The sequence below is a fragment of the Hordeum vulgare genome, chromosome 1H (assembly GCF_904849725.1).
Source record: "Hordeum vulgare subsp. vulgare chromosome 1H, MorexV3_pseudomolecules_assembly, whole genome shotgun sequence".
Classification (NCBI taxonomy): Eukaryota; Viridiplantae; Streptophyta; class Magnoliopsida; order Poales; family Poaceae; genus Hordeum; species Hordeum vulgare.
Genome location: NC_058518.1, coordinates 365,530,979 through 365,547,707, shown reverse-complemented (window position 1 = coordinate 365,547,707; position 16,729 = coordinate 365,530,979).

Sequence of the window (16,729 nt, the reverse complement as noted above, 5' to 3'; positions counted from 1 at the left end):
TTCCCTTTGTCCTTTGGTGTGTCCATACCGATGAGATTCGATCGTCGGTATCTCCATACCTAGTTCAATCTAGTTACCGACAAGTCTCTTTACTCGTTCTGTAATACAAGATCCCGTGACTAACTCTTTAGTCACGTTGCTTGCAAGGCTTATTGTGATGGTGTATTACCGAGTGGGCCTCGAGATACCTCTCCGTCACACGGAGTGACAAATCCCAGTCTTGATCAATGCGAACCCAACAAACACCTTCGAAGATACCTGTAGAGCACCTTTATAGTAACCCAGTTATGTTGCTACGTTTGATACACACAAGGTATTCCTCCGGTGTCCGGGAGTTGCATGATCTCATGGTCATAGGAACAAATACATTGACATGCGGAAAACAGTAGCAATAAACTAACACGATCATATGCTACGTTCATAGTTTGGGTCTTGTCCATCACATCATTCTCCTAATGATGTGATCCCATTATCAAGTGACAACACTTGTCTATGGCCAGGAAACCTTGACCATCTTTGATCAATGAGCTAGTCAACTAGAGGCTCACTATGGACAGTGTGTTGTCTATGTATCCACACATGTATTTGAGTTTCCAATCAATACAATTCTAGCATGGATAATAAACAGTTATCATGAACAAGGAAATATAATAATAACCAATTTATTATTGCCTCTAGGGCATATTTCCAACAGTCTCCTGCTTGCACTAGAGTCAATAATCTAGTTCACATCACTATGTGATTGTAATGAATCTAACACCCATACAGTTCTTGGGTTTGATCATGTCTTGGTCGTGAGAGATGTTTTTAGTCAACGGGTTTGAATCTTTCAGATCCGTGTGTGCTTTACAAATCTCTATGTCATCCAATAGATGTTGTTACAACGTGCCATTTGGAACTATTCCAAATGACTGCTCTACTATATGAATCCGGTTTACTACTCACAGTCATCTGGATTAGTGTCAAAGCTTGCATCGACGTAACCCTTTATGACGAACTCTTTTACCACCTCCATAATCGAGAAAAGTTCCTTAGTCCACTAGTTACTAAGGATAACTTTTGACCATTGTCTAGTAATCCATTCCTGGATCACTTTAGTACCCCTTGACAGATTCATGGTAAGGCACACATTAGGTGCGGTACAGAGCATGTCATACTTTAGAGCCTACGGCTAAGGCATAGGGGACGACCTTCGTCCTTTCTGTTTCTTCTCCCGTGGTTGGGCTTTGAGTCTTACTCAAATTCACACCTTACAACACAACCAAGAACTCCTTATTTGCCAATCTATTTTGAATTCCTTCAAAAACTTATCAAGGCATGCATTTCGTTGAAAGTTCTATTAAGCGCTTTGATCTATCTCCATAGATCTTGATGCTCGATGTTCAAGTAGCTTAATCCAGGTTTTCCTTTAAAAACTCCTTTCAAAAAATCCTTTATGCTTTCCAAAAGTTATATATTATTTCCGATCAACAATATGTCAACCACATATGCTCATCAGAAATTCTATAGTGCTCCCACTCACTTCTTTGGAAATACAAGTTTCTCATAAACTTTGTATAAACCCAAAAACTTTGATCATCTCATCAAAGCGTATATTCCAACTCCGAGATGTTTGCTCCAGTCCATAGAAGGATCGCTATAACTTGCATACTTGTTAGCATCCTTAGGATCGACAAAACCTTCTGGTTGTATCACATACAACCTTTCCTCAAGGAAACCGTCGAGGAAACGATGTTTTGACATCCTATCTACAAGATTTCATAAATAATGCAGCAACTGCTAACATAATTCCAACAGACTTTTAGCATCGCTACGAGTGAGAAAGTCTTGTCATAGTCAACTCTTTGAACTTGTCGGAAACATATTTGCGACAAGTCGAGCTTTCTTAATGGTGAAACTTACCATCATAGTTCGTCTTCCTTTTAAAAATCCATCTGCACCCAACAGCCTTACGACCATCAAGTAGTTCTTCCAAAGTCTACACTTTGTTTTCATACATGGATCCTACCTCAGATTTCATGGCCTCCAGCCATTTGTCGGAATCCGGGCCCACCATCGCTTCTCCATAGTTCGTAGGTTCATTGTTGCCCAACAACATGACCTCCAAGACAGGGTTACCGTACCACTCTGGAGCAGTACGTGACCTTGTAGACCTACTAGGTTTGTAGTAACTTGATCCGAAGCTTCATGATCACTTTCATCAGCTTCCACTTCAATTGGTGTAGGAGCCACAAGAACAACTTCCTGCGCCCTACTACACACTGGTTGAAGTGATGGTTCAATAACCTCATCAAGTTTCCACCATCCTCCCACTCAATTATTTTGAGAGAAACTTTTCCTCGAGAAAGGAACCGTTTCTAGAAACAAACACTTTGCTTCCGGATCTGAGATAGGAGATATACCCAACTCTTTTGGTTATCCTATGAAGTTGCATTTATCCGCTTTGGGTTCGATCTTATCAGGCTGAAACTTTTTCACATAAGCGTCGCAGCCCAAAACTTTTAAGAAACGACAGCTTAGGTTTCTCCAAACCATAGTTCATACGGTGTCATCTCAGCGAAACTACGTGGTGCCCTATTTAAAGTGAATGTGGTTGTCTCTAATGCCTAACCCAAAAACTATAGTGGTAATTCGACAAGATACATCATAGTATGCACCATATCCAATAGGGCACGGCTATGAAGTTCGGATACACCATCACACTATGGTGTTCCAAGTGGCATGAGTTGTGAAACAATTTTTACATTTTCTTAAATGTGTACCAAACTCGCAACTCAGATATTCATCTCTACGGTCAGCATAGACACTTCATGCTCTTGTCACGACGATCTTCAACTTCACTCTGAAATTACTTGAACCTTTCAATAATTCAAACTTGTGTTTCATCAAGTAAATATACTAGTATCTACTCAAATCATATGTGAAGTAAGAACACAACTATATCCACTGCGTGCCTCAACACTCATTGGACTGCACACATCATAATGTATTACTTCCAACAAGTTACTTTCTTGTTCCATCTCACTGGAAAACGAGGCCTTCAGCCATCTTGCCCATGTGGTATGATTTGCATGTCTCAAGTGATTCAAAATTAAGTGAGTCCAAACGATCCATCTGCATGGAGTTTCTTCATTCGTTTGTACCAATAGACATGGTTCACATCTCTCAAACTTTTCAAAAACGAGTGAGTCCAAAGATCCATCATAATGGAGCTTCTTCATGCGTTTTATACCAATATGACTCAAGTGGCAGTGCCACAAGTAAGTGGTACTATCATTACTACTTTATATATTTTGGAATCAATATTATGAACATGTGTATCACTACGATCGAGATTCAATAAACCATTCATTTTGGGTGCAAGACCATTGAAGGTATTATTTAAGTAAATAGAATAACCACTATTCTATTTAAATGAATAACCGTATGCAATAAACATAATCCAATCAAGTTCATGCTCAATGCAAAACACTAAACAACATTTAGGTTCAACACTAATCTCGAAAGTAGAGGGAGCGTGCGATGGTGATCACACCAACCTTGTAAACACTTCCAACACACATTGTCACCTCGCCTTCAGCTAGTCTATGTTTATTCTGTAGCTTTTATTTCGAGTTACTAACACTTAGCAACTGAACCGGTATCTAATACCCTGGTCCTACGAGGAGTACTAGTAAAGTACACATCAATATCATGTATATCCAATATACTTTTGTCGACTTTGCCAGCCTTCTCATCTACCAAGTATCTAGGGTAGTTCCGCTTCAGTGACTGTTCCCCTCATTACTAAAGCACTTAGTCTTGGGTTTGGGTTCAACCTTGGGTTTCTTCACTAGAGCAGCAACTGGTTTGCCGTTTCATGAAGTATCCCTTCTTGCCCTTGCCCTTCTTGAAATTAGTGGTTTTACTAACCATCAACAATTGATGCTCCTACTTGAAATCTACTTTCACGGTGTCAAACATCATGAATAGCTCAAGGATAATCATATCTATTCCTGATATGTTATAGTTCATTACGAAGCTCTGTAGCTTGGTGGCCGTGACTTTGGAGAACTATGTCAATCACTATCTTATCTGGAAGATCAACTCCCACTCGATTCAAGCGATTCTAGTACTCACACAATCTGAGCACATGCTCAACGATTGAGCTTTTCTCCCTTACTTCATAGACAAATAATATTGTCGGAGGTCTCATACTTCTCAACAAGGGCACGAGCCTAAAATCCCAATTTCATCCCTTGGAACATCTCGTATGTCCCGCGACATTCGAAATGTCTTCAGCACCTCAATTCTAAGCCTTTTAAGAATTATGAATTGAACTGCCATGTAGTCATCAAAAACGTGTATTTCAGGTGTTCGCAACATCTACACACAACACTCGGGGTTTTAGCACACTGAACGGTGCATTAAGGACATAAGCCTTCTGTGCAGCAATGAGGACAATCCTTAGTTTATGGACCTAGTCCGCATAGTTGCTACTATCATCTTTCAACTAAATTTTCTCTAGGAACATATTAAAGACCGTAGAGGTACAACGCAAGCTACAACATAATTTGCAAAGACCTTTTCAGTATGTTCATGATAATGAGTTCAATTAATCATATTACTTAAGAACTCCCACTCAAATTGACATCCCTCTAGTCATTCGAGTGTCGCATGATCCAAATTCACTAACTCAAGTCCGATCATCATGTGAGTTGAGTTTAGCTTCAGTGGTGAACATCTCCATGTTGATCATGTCAACGATATGATTCATGCTCGACCTTTCGGTCTCTTGTGTTCCAAGGCCATGTTTGTACATGCTAGGCTCGTCAAGTTTAACCCGAGTGTTTCGCGTGTGCAACTGTTTTGCAGCCGCTGTATGTGAACTTTGAGTCTATCACACCCGATCATCACATGGTGTGTCAAAACGACGAATTGTCGCAACGGTGCACAATCGAGGAGAACACAATTTTATCTTGAAATCTTAGTGAGGGATCACCTTATAATGCTATTGTCGTCCTAAGCAAAACAAGGTGCATAAAAGGATTAACATCACATGCAAATCATAAATGACATGATATGGCCATGAACTTGTGCTTCTTGATCTCCATGATCGAAGCACCGACATGATCTCCATCGTCACCGGCGCCACACCATGATCTCCATCATTGTGCTGCCATCGAGGTTGTCACACTAACTATGATGATACTACTAAAGCTACTACTAGCAATAAAGTAAAGCATCACCAAGCGCAAAAATAATTAAAGACAATCCTATGGCTCCTGCTGGTTGCCGTAGCATCGATGTGCAAGTCGATATTTAACTATTACAACATGATCATCTCATACATCCAATATATCATATCATGTCATTGGCCATGTCATATCACAAGCATACCGTGCAAAAAGAAGTTAAACGTCCTCTAATTTGTTGTTGCAAATTTTACGTGGCTGCTATGGGTATCTAGTATGATCGGATCTTACTTACGCAAAGCCACAACGGTGATATGCAAATTGCTATTTACCCTTCTCCAAGGACCGCCTTAGCCAAATCCAATTCATCTAAAGTTGAAGGAACAGACACCCGCCAGTCATCTTTATGCAACAAGTTGCATGTCAGTCGATGAAACCGATCTCTCGTAAGCGTACGAGTAAAGTTGGTCCGGGCCGCTTCAATCCAAAAATACTGCCGAATCAAGAAAAGAATAAGGAGGGAAGCAAATTGAACATCAACACCCACAAACTCTTTTGTGTTCTACTCGAGATATCATCTACGCATGAACCTAGCTCTGATACCACTGTTGGGGAATGTTGCATGGGAAACAAAAAATTTCCTACGCACACGAAATACCTATCATGGTGATGATCATCTACGAGAGGGGGGGGGGGTCGGATCCACATACCCTTTTAGATAGCTAAGCGAGAAGCGTTAATAAACGCGGTTCCGTCATCCCACGACCCGTCCCGTTCTAGCGCCGAACAAACGGCACCTCCGCGTTCAGCACACGTATAGCTCGATGATGATCTCAGCCTTCTTGATCCAGAAAGAGGGGGCGGAAAGGTAGATGAGTTCTCCGACAGCGCGACATCGTGGCAGTGATGGTGGTGGAGCTATTCTAGCAGGGCTTCGCCTAAGCACCGCTGGAACTATACTAGAGGAGAAACATATCTAGAGAGAGGGCAACACGTGGCTGATTGTTGTGTCCAAAACCCTCAAAACCTCGAGTATATATAGGAGGAGAGGAGAGGAGGTAGACTTGGCCCCTACTCCAAGGAGAAGGGGTCGACCGAACCAAGGAAGAGTCCACCTTCCCTTGTGGGAAGGTGGACTACTTTGGGAGGATTCCTCCTTCCCTTCCTTTTAAAGGTCTTTTACCTTTTATCTCTTCTCATAGCCGCATGGGCCTTTGAGAGAGGCTTCGGCCAAACCACCAGGTGTTGGTCCACCTCCTCTCACAGCTCATAAGGATATTGGGTCGTCACACCCCTCCCAGTGGTCCCCCGGCACCCTCCCTGCACTCCCGGTACACTAACGATGAGTCCGAAACTTTTCTGGTGACCAAAACAGGACTTCCTATATATCAATCTTTACCTCCGGTCCATTCTAGAGCTCCCCGTGATGTCTAGGATCTCATCCAGGACTCCGAACAACCTTCGGTCACCAACACCTATAACTCAACTATACCGAAACATCACCGAACCTTAAGTGTGCAGACCCTGCGGGTTTGAGAACTATGCATACATGACCTGAGTCACTCTCTGGTCAATAACCAATAGTGGGACCTGGATGTCCATATTGGATCCTACATATTCTACGAAGATCTCTATCGGTTGAACCTCTATGTCAAGGATTCAGTTAATCCCGTATGATGTTCCCTTTGTCCTTTGGTATGTTACTTGCCCCAGATTTGATCGTCGGTATCTCCATACCTAGTTCAATATTGTTACCGACAAGTCTCTTTACTCGTTACGTAATACAAGATCACGTGACTAACTCTTTAGCCACATTGCTTGCAAGGCTTATTGTGATGTTGTATTACCGAGTGGGCCCCGAGATACCTCTCCGTCACACGGAGTGACAAATCCCAGTTTTGATCCATGCCAACCCAACAGACACCTTCGGAGATACATGTAGAGCACCTTTATGGTCACCCAGTTACGTTGCGACTTTTGATACACCCAAGGTATTCCTCCGGTGTCTGGGAGTTGCATGATCTCATGGTCATAGGAACAGATACATTCACATGCAGTAAATAGTAGCAATAAACTAACACAATCATATGCTACATTCATAGTTTGGGTGGTGTCCATCACATCATTCTCCTAATGATGTGATCCTGTTATCAAGTGACAACACTTGTCTATGGCCAGGAAACCTTGACCATCTTTTATCAACGAGCTAGTCAACTAGAGGCTCACTAGTGATAATGTGTTGTCTATGTATCCGCACATGTATTTTACTTTCCAATCAATACAATTCTAGCATGGATAATAAACGATTATCACGAACAAGGAAATATAATAATAACCAATTTATTATTGTCTCTAGGGCATATTTCCAATAGAGATTATGTCTCTGCAACCCATGGTTTCGAGGCTTCACTAGTCGGCGGCGTGCCCAGTGGCCCCCCACAGGCAGTTTCGCTTCAGCAAAACGTGGAGGCTGGCTCGGCTAGGCCATCGTGCATGCATCCGGGCCCGTTGGTCACATCCAACGCTGGTGAGGCCTTGGTTGCAGAGGCATTATTGCCAGGCGATGCGGCGCTAGCTTCAGGAGAAAGGACAAAGGAGCCCGTGAATTTCGTGAAGGAGTATCGATCATGCTTGCGGGCTAAGGCAGGGAGATCCGGTCTCCCCCTGCTTTGCATCATCTCTATGGAGGCCCTAACTGCCATGTTCACTAAAGCCATGGATGAGGGGGCCATGAGCTCGTTCCATGGAGTCATAGCCACTCAGCGGCTATCATTTTGTGCCGACGACGTCGCCCTTTTCATCAAGCTACCAGTCTCTAACCTAAACTTTGTCCGCTCGGTTTTGTATATTTTTGGCGAAGCCTTAGGATTCAAGATTAACTACGGCAAATCGAGTGCCATCATAATCAGAAGTTGTGTGATTGACCAGAACCGGGTTTTTGGGATCCTCTAATGCAGTATCGACTCCTTCCCGTGCAAATACGTTGGAATCCAACTCGTGATCTCTCCCCTGACGAGAGGGGAGTGGCAACCTATGCTTGACCAATGCGGGCATCTCGTCCCTGCGTGACAACGAGGTCTGATCAAGAAATCGGGGTGTGTGATTCTTGCCAAATCAGTGATGGCGGCCCGCCCCATTCACCATCTGATGATCTTGGAAGTCCCCAATTGGTTGCTTGATGAGATCATTAGCTGGCCTCATGCTTTCTTTTGAGTGGGCAACGAGAGGGCCAATGGTGGGCAATGTCTGGTGGCTTGGAAATCGATCTGTCGTCGTATAGTTTGGGAGGCTTGGGTGTGAAGGATCTCAAGTTACATGCTTTGGCCATGAGGGCACGGTGGGAATGGCTTAGAAGGACGGACGCGTCTCGCCCCTGGCAGGGACTGAAGGTGTTCATTGACGAGGATGCTAGAGAGCTGTTCGACAGCCTAGTAGCCATTACGGTTGGCGACGGGAAGAGAATTATTTTTTGGAACGATAGATGGATTAACGGTCGAACATCAGCGGAAATCGCCCCCTCCATCGTGAGCGAGGTTCCCACAAGAAGGAAGAATGCTAGAACGATGCACCAATCTCTTGAGATTGGCGGATGGGAGCATGACATCTCCGAGGGCCTATCCTTCACGATGCACATACAACTCTATATGTTGCAACATGCTATCGCCCATGTCGACAGGAATGCTGAGATTCAGGACAACTTTACTTGGCCCTTCAACAGCTCAGGTCAGTACTCGGCAAAGTCCAACTACAATAGGCTATGTATGGGTCTTACCTTGTTCGAAGCGGCATCGTGCATTTGGAAGTGTTGGGCACCGCTAAAATGCAAGATCTTCATGTGGTTGGTCGCCGAGTATAAAGTGTGGACCTCGAACCGTCGTGCGTGACACGACCTGCAAGACCAAACGTCAGAATGCTTCACTTCCCACCAAGAGGAAGACAACGTGGATCATGTGCTGCTCCAATGTCCTTTCGCGAAGGAGATTTGGCATCTCATCTTGAGCCACTTTCATCTGGGGATCGTTATCCCGACAACTCAGAGCACGTTAGTGCAATGGTGGGTGATCTCTAGGAGGTGTCTCCCAAGGAGACCCCACAAAGGCTTCGACTTCCTCTTCATTCTCACATGCCGGTCATTGTGGAAACAGCGAAGCGAGAGTTTTTGGAAGAGGAGATCAACAACTGGACCCCACACAATTGAAATCCCAAATCATTGACGAAGCAACGGAGTGAAAGACGGGAGAAGCAGGAAGCTTAGATCACTTAGTGAAAGAGTAGTTTTTTTCCTTTCGGTAGGTGTGGGCGTTCAATCTAAGCCTTTGTTCGCATTGATTCGGGTCTTCTTATAAATTGTCTTGTTATCTTCTATAAAAATAATGATACGTCTTTGACACACTCTTCAAAAAATAAACTTTGCAAAGAACAATACGAGAGTGGAAGCCACGCTACGCATGCTTTTGAGTTGAGATCGATCCATTCTAGGCCAATTTTTCTGTTTTAACCTATGGAACAAAGAAACTTCAAATTTGACCTCGTTTTCAAAAAAAATCCTGATATAACCTCTTTTCCTCACGCCAACATCCCTGGCGTCTGGTTTGCATGCGAGACGTCAAGGTCCCTAGCGTCTGGTATGGGCCTACATGACCGGCTGACCTGCTGAGTTTCTGATGTGGCATGATACCAAACGCCAGGAACCCTGGCTTTTGATTGCAGAGCACATTTTTTTTAATAATGTGTGCCACGTCATCCAGACTCGAGGGTCCGTGGCGTCAGGGTCCCTAGCGTTTGGTACCAATGCCACGTCAGAAACTTAGCAGGTCAGCCGGTCATGCCACACCCTAGACGTCAGGGACCTTGGGTCTTGCATGCAAACTAGAAGCGAGGGATGTTGGCGTCAGGAAAAGAGGTTAGATTGAGATTTTTTTTAAAACGAGGTCAATTCTGGATTTTGTTTGTCTCATAGGTCAAAACAGAAAAAATGTCCTATCTCTCTCCCTCCCTCCCTCTCGATCCCCCTCTCTCTCTTCTTATAAATTGTCTCGCTATCTTCTATAAAAATAATGATACGTCTTTGACGCATTCTTAAAAAAATAAACTTCGCAAAGAACAGTACGAGAGTGGAAGCCACGCTACACATGCTTTTGAGTTGAGATCGATCCGTTCTACATCCACGGCGTGTTCCACTTCAAACCTACTATACTACAGTATAAAATATTATCCCATCCACGATGGCCTGGCCTGTCCCTAGCGTCCGATGTTGCGCCATGCCGTGCCGGTGCCGATGTGTAAAGGCCTACCCAGCAACACCCAAAAGCTGTGTTTAATCTGTATCAAAGCTTTGGATGGAAGCCGATCTGTTCCGCAGCTATCCATATCAGGACAGAAGAGAACACGCAAGTGCCGCATGCAGCTGCGTGCGTTTTGGTTGCGGGCCGCGTGGGTTGGCCCCTCCCTCCCTGTCGTGGAAAGGGACGAGAACCCACCATGTCAGTCAGTGAGTACGTACGGCGGCGACAGCGACGGCAACGGCAACGGGACTGGAGGACGCAGTGGGATCCTGGATGCGTGATCCATGTGCTTGGCCCGAAACAGCAGCGTCATCCACTAGGCCATCCAATTGAACGCCGTGTTTATCGATCTCCCTTTTCGCGGATCGCTTTCTGCCTTCTTTCCCCGCCTCCGCCCCTGTCGGCTTCCTATTTGCTTGGCCGGATCGGTGCATTTATGTGCGGATATATGCTGCAGGTGAAAGCGGCGGATGCAGTGGGTATGCGGAGAGGAAAGGTGAACCATGTTTGGTTGTTACTACTGGTTTCTAGTGGGATGGAAATGGTTCAGGTCTTGTTTACCGAGGGAGTAGAAACGATGGTTGGCCGACCCATGCTGCAAGTTGAGTGTCAAAGTTGAGCTACTTCCATCTTTAACTAGATTTTAAGTCTCTGTCATATCAATTCCAACCGTTCGATCCAAATGTACAATCATTTTGTTATTTTTCTGTCCGTTAGGATTGACCTAACGGACATCAATATCCGTTTCGTTGTTTGGGACGGCGTATGCGTCCAACGCTGACCCGATTCATTTTTATCGCGTGCGTTTTTTTTTACAAAAATAATAAACATGCATAATTAAATATTAAAAATCGGCCATGAAGATCGACCATAGTCCACGCGTCCGCATTTCTTTAATTAAAAAAATCCTAAAACTACGAGGCAGCCCTAGGCGGCGACGGCGTCGTCGTCGGAGCCGGTGAGGTCGACCAGCATAGGCGCAGGGCCGGCTCATGGGAACGCCGTGTTCAAGAGCGCAGCTGCATGGGCCCGCGTCGACTGTCCCGCGAGCGTGGGTTGTGATGGTGGCGGTGGCAGCGCAGCAGCACGGGCGCGCTCCTCCTCCTCTAACTCCCGTCGTTCCTCCCCCGCCTCCTTCTCCAGCTCCATCAGCCGAAGGCCTTCGACGTGCTCCGCCCGCAGGTGCTCCATCCTCCAGTGCTCGAGGTAGGCTTGCTCCTGCTGCGTTGTCGCGCCCAACCAGATGGGCGGCGTACTGACGAACTCGCTGATGATGCCGGTCCACTGGTAGACCTCCCGCGACTCCGTGGGCTCGAGCTTCGGCGGAGGTGGCACGACGCAGCCGGCGGCGACCGACAACGCGATGGCCTCCGCGAGCTGCTGCTGGTACGCCGCCTTCTCGTCGGCCTTGCGTCGCTCTTCCTCCTCGCTCTCGCGGGGCACAGCTGCCAGCGCCGCCTGGTAGGCGGCCTCAGCCTCCCGGTCCTCCTAGCTGACGACAAGCGGGTACGATGGCGGGCCTCCGACTGCACGTCGCGCATGCCACAATGGCGCTGCTCCTCATGCTCGACCGTGAACTAGAGCTCCCAGTTGGGGGAATCGGCCGCGTATGCAGGGTTTTGCCGCTGCTTTGGTGTCAACAGACGTCAACGACGGCTCACCTCCTCCGCGTGCACCAGCGTCGACTGCGGCACGGCCGGCACCGGGATCCTCTCCGGATCGAGATGCTAGTGGTGCGGAAGGGTGACGTCGGGGTAAGGCAGCGGCACACAGTGCTCCCAATGCCACCGCACTTGGTGCATCGGGACGTTCACACGCTGGTGAGGCCGGCGGGAAGACGTCGACGGGTAGATGCCGCGGGGGTAGAGCGGGGCCTTGCCCTTGTTTGGGAAGGAGTCGACCATGGTGCTAGGGTTTGGTCACTGACGAGGTGGCGAGATAGGGACGGGTGGGTTCTGGAAGCAGATGACGCAGAACACACCGCACGAGCGGAATAAAAAAGGCCGACCGCGACCACTGACGCGTGGGCCCGAGAAGGGCGCCCTCATTAATAATATTGACCGTGGGTGGTTGGGACAGATACCGATAGGGCGCGTGTAACGCCCAAGATGCGGTCCTATCCTTATTTTGGCGCGAGGTCCTCGACAGGGATAGAAACACATCTTGTTATTTCGCAAGAATGGATGTCGTTACAATTACATGTATTAAAAAGATGAGTATAAAGAGTTGGCTTACAGTCGCCACAAGCTACATCAAAATCACATCAATACAACAATATACAGTCATCATGAAGAAGAGCATGGTCTGACTACGAACGGAAACAAGCGATAAAAGAACGACGTCCATCCTTGCTATTCCAGGCTGCCGGTCTGGAACCCATCCTAGATCGAAGAAGAAGAAGAAACTCCAAATAGCACAATGAGCGCGCTCACGTCAAAGTAACTCTTTACATGTACCTGCAACTGGTGTTGTAGTAATCTGTGAGCCACAAGGACTCAGCAATCTTATTTCCAAAGGTATCAAGACTAGCAAAGCTTAATGGGTGAGATATGGTTAGGTGGTGAGGCTGCAACAAGCGGCTAAGAATTTCTTTGAGGTGGCTAACTTACGAGTACAAGAATAAAAGAGGGGGATGATCTACGCATAGCGGACATGAACTGCTGATGATCAACTGAATGATCCTGAACACCTACTTACGTGAGACATAACCCCACCGTGTCTTCGACCGGAAAAGGAGCTCACGAAAGAGACAGTCACGGTTACACACTCAGTGGCATGTTTTAATTTAATTAACTTCAAGTTGTCTAGAACCGGATGTTAAACAAAGTTTCCAAGTTTCCACGTAACTGCGGGAATGAATTTCCAAAATATTTAGCCCTGGAGGGGTGCTCCAACTAGTCCATCACAAACTACCACACACTGCGACGGAATGACCTCGATCAGGGAAACCCGTGATCTCTTCGGGTTCCTATTGGAAAACCTCAACCTCGAGATAACCCAAAGCATCCTCAGAATCCCTCGCACAAGATGCTCGAGAAAGGTAAAACAAGTCCTCAAGGCTGCCCGGCGTGTCGACGATCCTGATAGGAGCCGCGTATCTCGTTCTCAGGACACGGCGGATTGTCCATACTTCCGATAGGCCAATCACACAATTGCCCCTGGTAGCCACCGGCGATTGACAGGTTGGACCAACACTCATGCGGAGCACTGGCACGGGGGGTTGATTAATTATCCACGGGGTGATCATACCCAATGCATATTTTAGTTTGTTATTAAGCAAATAGTACTTATGTTGGGCCTTGCCAAACGAGCTTTATACCAAAATAGAATCTAGGGGGTCCCCATAACAACCCCAAGCATGTTAGAGCGTTCATTTATGTAACATAACACCGGTAGCCGAAACTAAGGCAACAAAGGTGGAACAAAACACCAGGCTAGAAGGCCGATCCTTTCACCTTTTACCAAGTATATAGGTGCATTAAATTAATTAGCAAATATATGGTGATATAACAAGGAATCCATGTTTGCACATGGAAGCAACTGCACCTAGAACTAGCAACACTATCTAATGGTTAAGCAAGTGGTAACATAGCCAATCAGTGATTTGCTAGGTTGTAGAAAGGTTGAAGGTTTTCATGGCAATGTTTGGAGGTTGATATTTTAACAGGTGGTAGACTGAAAACACGAAACAACTAGCATGGCAATGATAGTAATGGTATCTAGGAAAATGATCATCTTGCCTGTGATCCCTCTTGGAAGAAGAACGACTCCGTGAAGCAGACGAACCGACGTAGTCGAACGGATCCTCACACTCCAAAGCGGTTCGGACTCTATCGAGACGAAACAAAACGAAAACAAGAATCAAGACACGATATTCACACAACACATGCACGACATGTTGCACAACCTAATATGATGCATGTTGAGTTCAAATATGCAAGGCATGACATGGCTATTCACACAGTCAAACGCTACACATTAAGTGAAGCTCAATATGCATCAAGTTGCGTATTGACGGAACTCCACATTTAACTATATAGTCCACTCCCATTTGTTTACACGGTAATATTAAATGTTGTTAAACATGGCGAGGGGTGAAGCACAAATAAACTTCCTATCTAGACATTTTAAATGGGGCCGGAAATGACATATAGCGTCTCCGAAATGACCCCATGTGTTACCTTTGAAATCTGCCCAGATTTATCCTAATCACATTTTATGTTTTTTAAACGTCAGATCAAAGTGGTTCACGTGATTCTACTTGTCGTTCTAGTCTATTTACATATATGGCTCATCTCCAATGGAGCTACGGTTAATTAACTACGACCTAAACCATTGCTATTACGTCCACATGCAAACCGATGCAAACAACACGGTTAACAGATTTAAATATGCATGAGAGCTAGAAAATATTAATCTGCGCAAAATTCTATATGTTCTACATATACAACTTGTTGTGATCCGACACACGGTTTATACGGACGTTTTAAAATAATGCATTTTTCTGAAAAAGAATTAAATCGTAGGTTAAAGAAAAAAAACTACTCGGGCCGAATCTGAGCAGCTCGGCCAACACGGCATGGGCGCACAATAGTAAAATGTGAGCGGGGCGTTGGATAGCATAGGCTAGAGGTGTGCTCACCCTGGGGCTCGGGCCCGTCGGAAGGCAGCCCAACAACAATTGGGAAAGTTCGGCTTGGGGGTGAAGCGGACTCGGCCGCGAGCGACAGGGCCCCCTTGCTGGGCCGGTCTGGTGCGAGGCGAGGCTTGCTATCCCACAGACAACAACGCCAGAAATTGACACGTTGACACAGGCTAGGCTTGCGTTGGTTTTTTCCTTCAAGAGGAAAGGGTGATGCAGCACAGGAGCAGTAAGTATTTCCCTCAGTTTGAGAACCAAGGTATCCATCCACAAGGAGGGTCTCGTCAAGTCCAGAGTACCTGCGCAAACACAAACAAGCTTGCACCCAACGCTTCAATGGGGTTGTCAATCCCTTCAAGATTGTTTGCAAAGTAAAATCTGAAGGCGGAAAGTGCAACGAAGTAAAAGTGTAAGGCTGAAAATATGGTGTGGAGTAGACCCTCGGGGCCATAGTGTTCATTAGAGGCTTCTCTCAAAATAGCAAGTGTTACGATGGGTGAACAAATTACTGTCGAGCAATTGATAGAACGCCCAAAGTCATGACGATATCTAAGGCAATGATCATACATATAGGCATCACGTCCGAGACAAGTAGACCGATACTTTCTGCATCTACTACTATTACTCCACACATCGACCGCTATCCAGCATGCATCTAGTGTATTGAGTTCATGACGAACAGAGTAACGCTTTAATCAAGATGACATGATGTAGAGGGATAATCTCAAACCAATGATTAAAACCCCATCTTTTTACCCTTGATGGCAACAACACAATGCGTGCCTCGCTACCCCTTCTGTCACTGGGTGAGGTCACCACACGGTATGAACCCAAAACCAAGCACTTCTCCCATTGCAAGAATCATAGATCTAGTTGGCCAGACAAAACCCACAACTCGAAGAGAATTACAAGGATATGAAATCATGCATAAGAGAGATCAGAAGAAACTCAAATAAGATTCATAGATAATCTGATCATAAATCCACAATTCATAGGATCTGGACAAACACACCGCGAAAGAAGATTACATCGGATAGATCTCCATGAAGATCATGGAGAACTTTGTATTGAAGATCCAAGAGAGAGAAGAAGCCATCTAGTTACTAACTATGGACCCGTAGGTCTATGGTGAAATACTCACGCATCATCGGAGAGGTCATGGTGTTGATGAAGAAGCCCTCCGTATCTGAATCCCCCCTCCGGCAGGGCACCAAAACGTGCCCCAGATGGGATCTTGCGGAGAGAGAAGCTTGTGGCGGCGGAAAAGTACTTTCGATGATCTCCTGATTTTTTCTAGAATTTATGGGAATATATAGACGAAAGACCTAGGGCAAAGGGCGTCCAGGGGGCCCACAAGCCTCGATGGCGCGACCTCCCCCTGGCCGCGGGGTGGGGGCTTGTGGGACCCCTGAGGCTCCCGTGCCTTGGCTCCCAAGCTTCGCGATCTTCTTCCGTTCCAGAAAAAATCTTTTCGGGGATTTTCTTTCGTTTGGACTCTTTTCAAAATCTCCTCTGAAAGGGGTAAAAAACATGGAAAAAATAGGAACTGGCACTTGGCACTGAGTTAATAAGTTAGTCCCAAAAAATATATAAAAGGCATACAAAACATCCAAAGTTTGACAAGATAA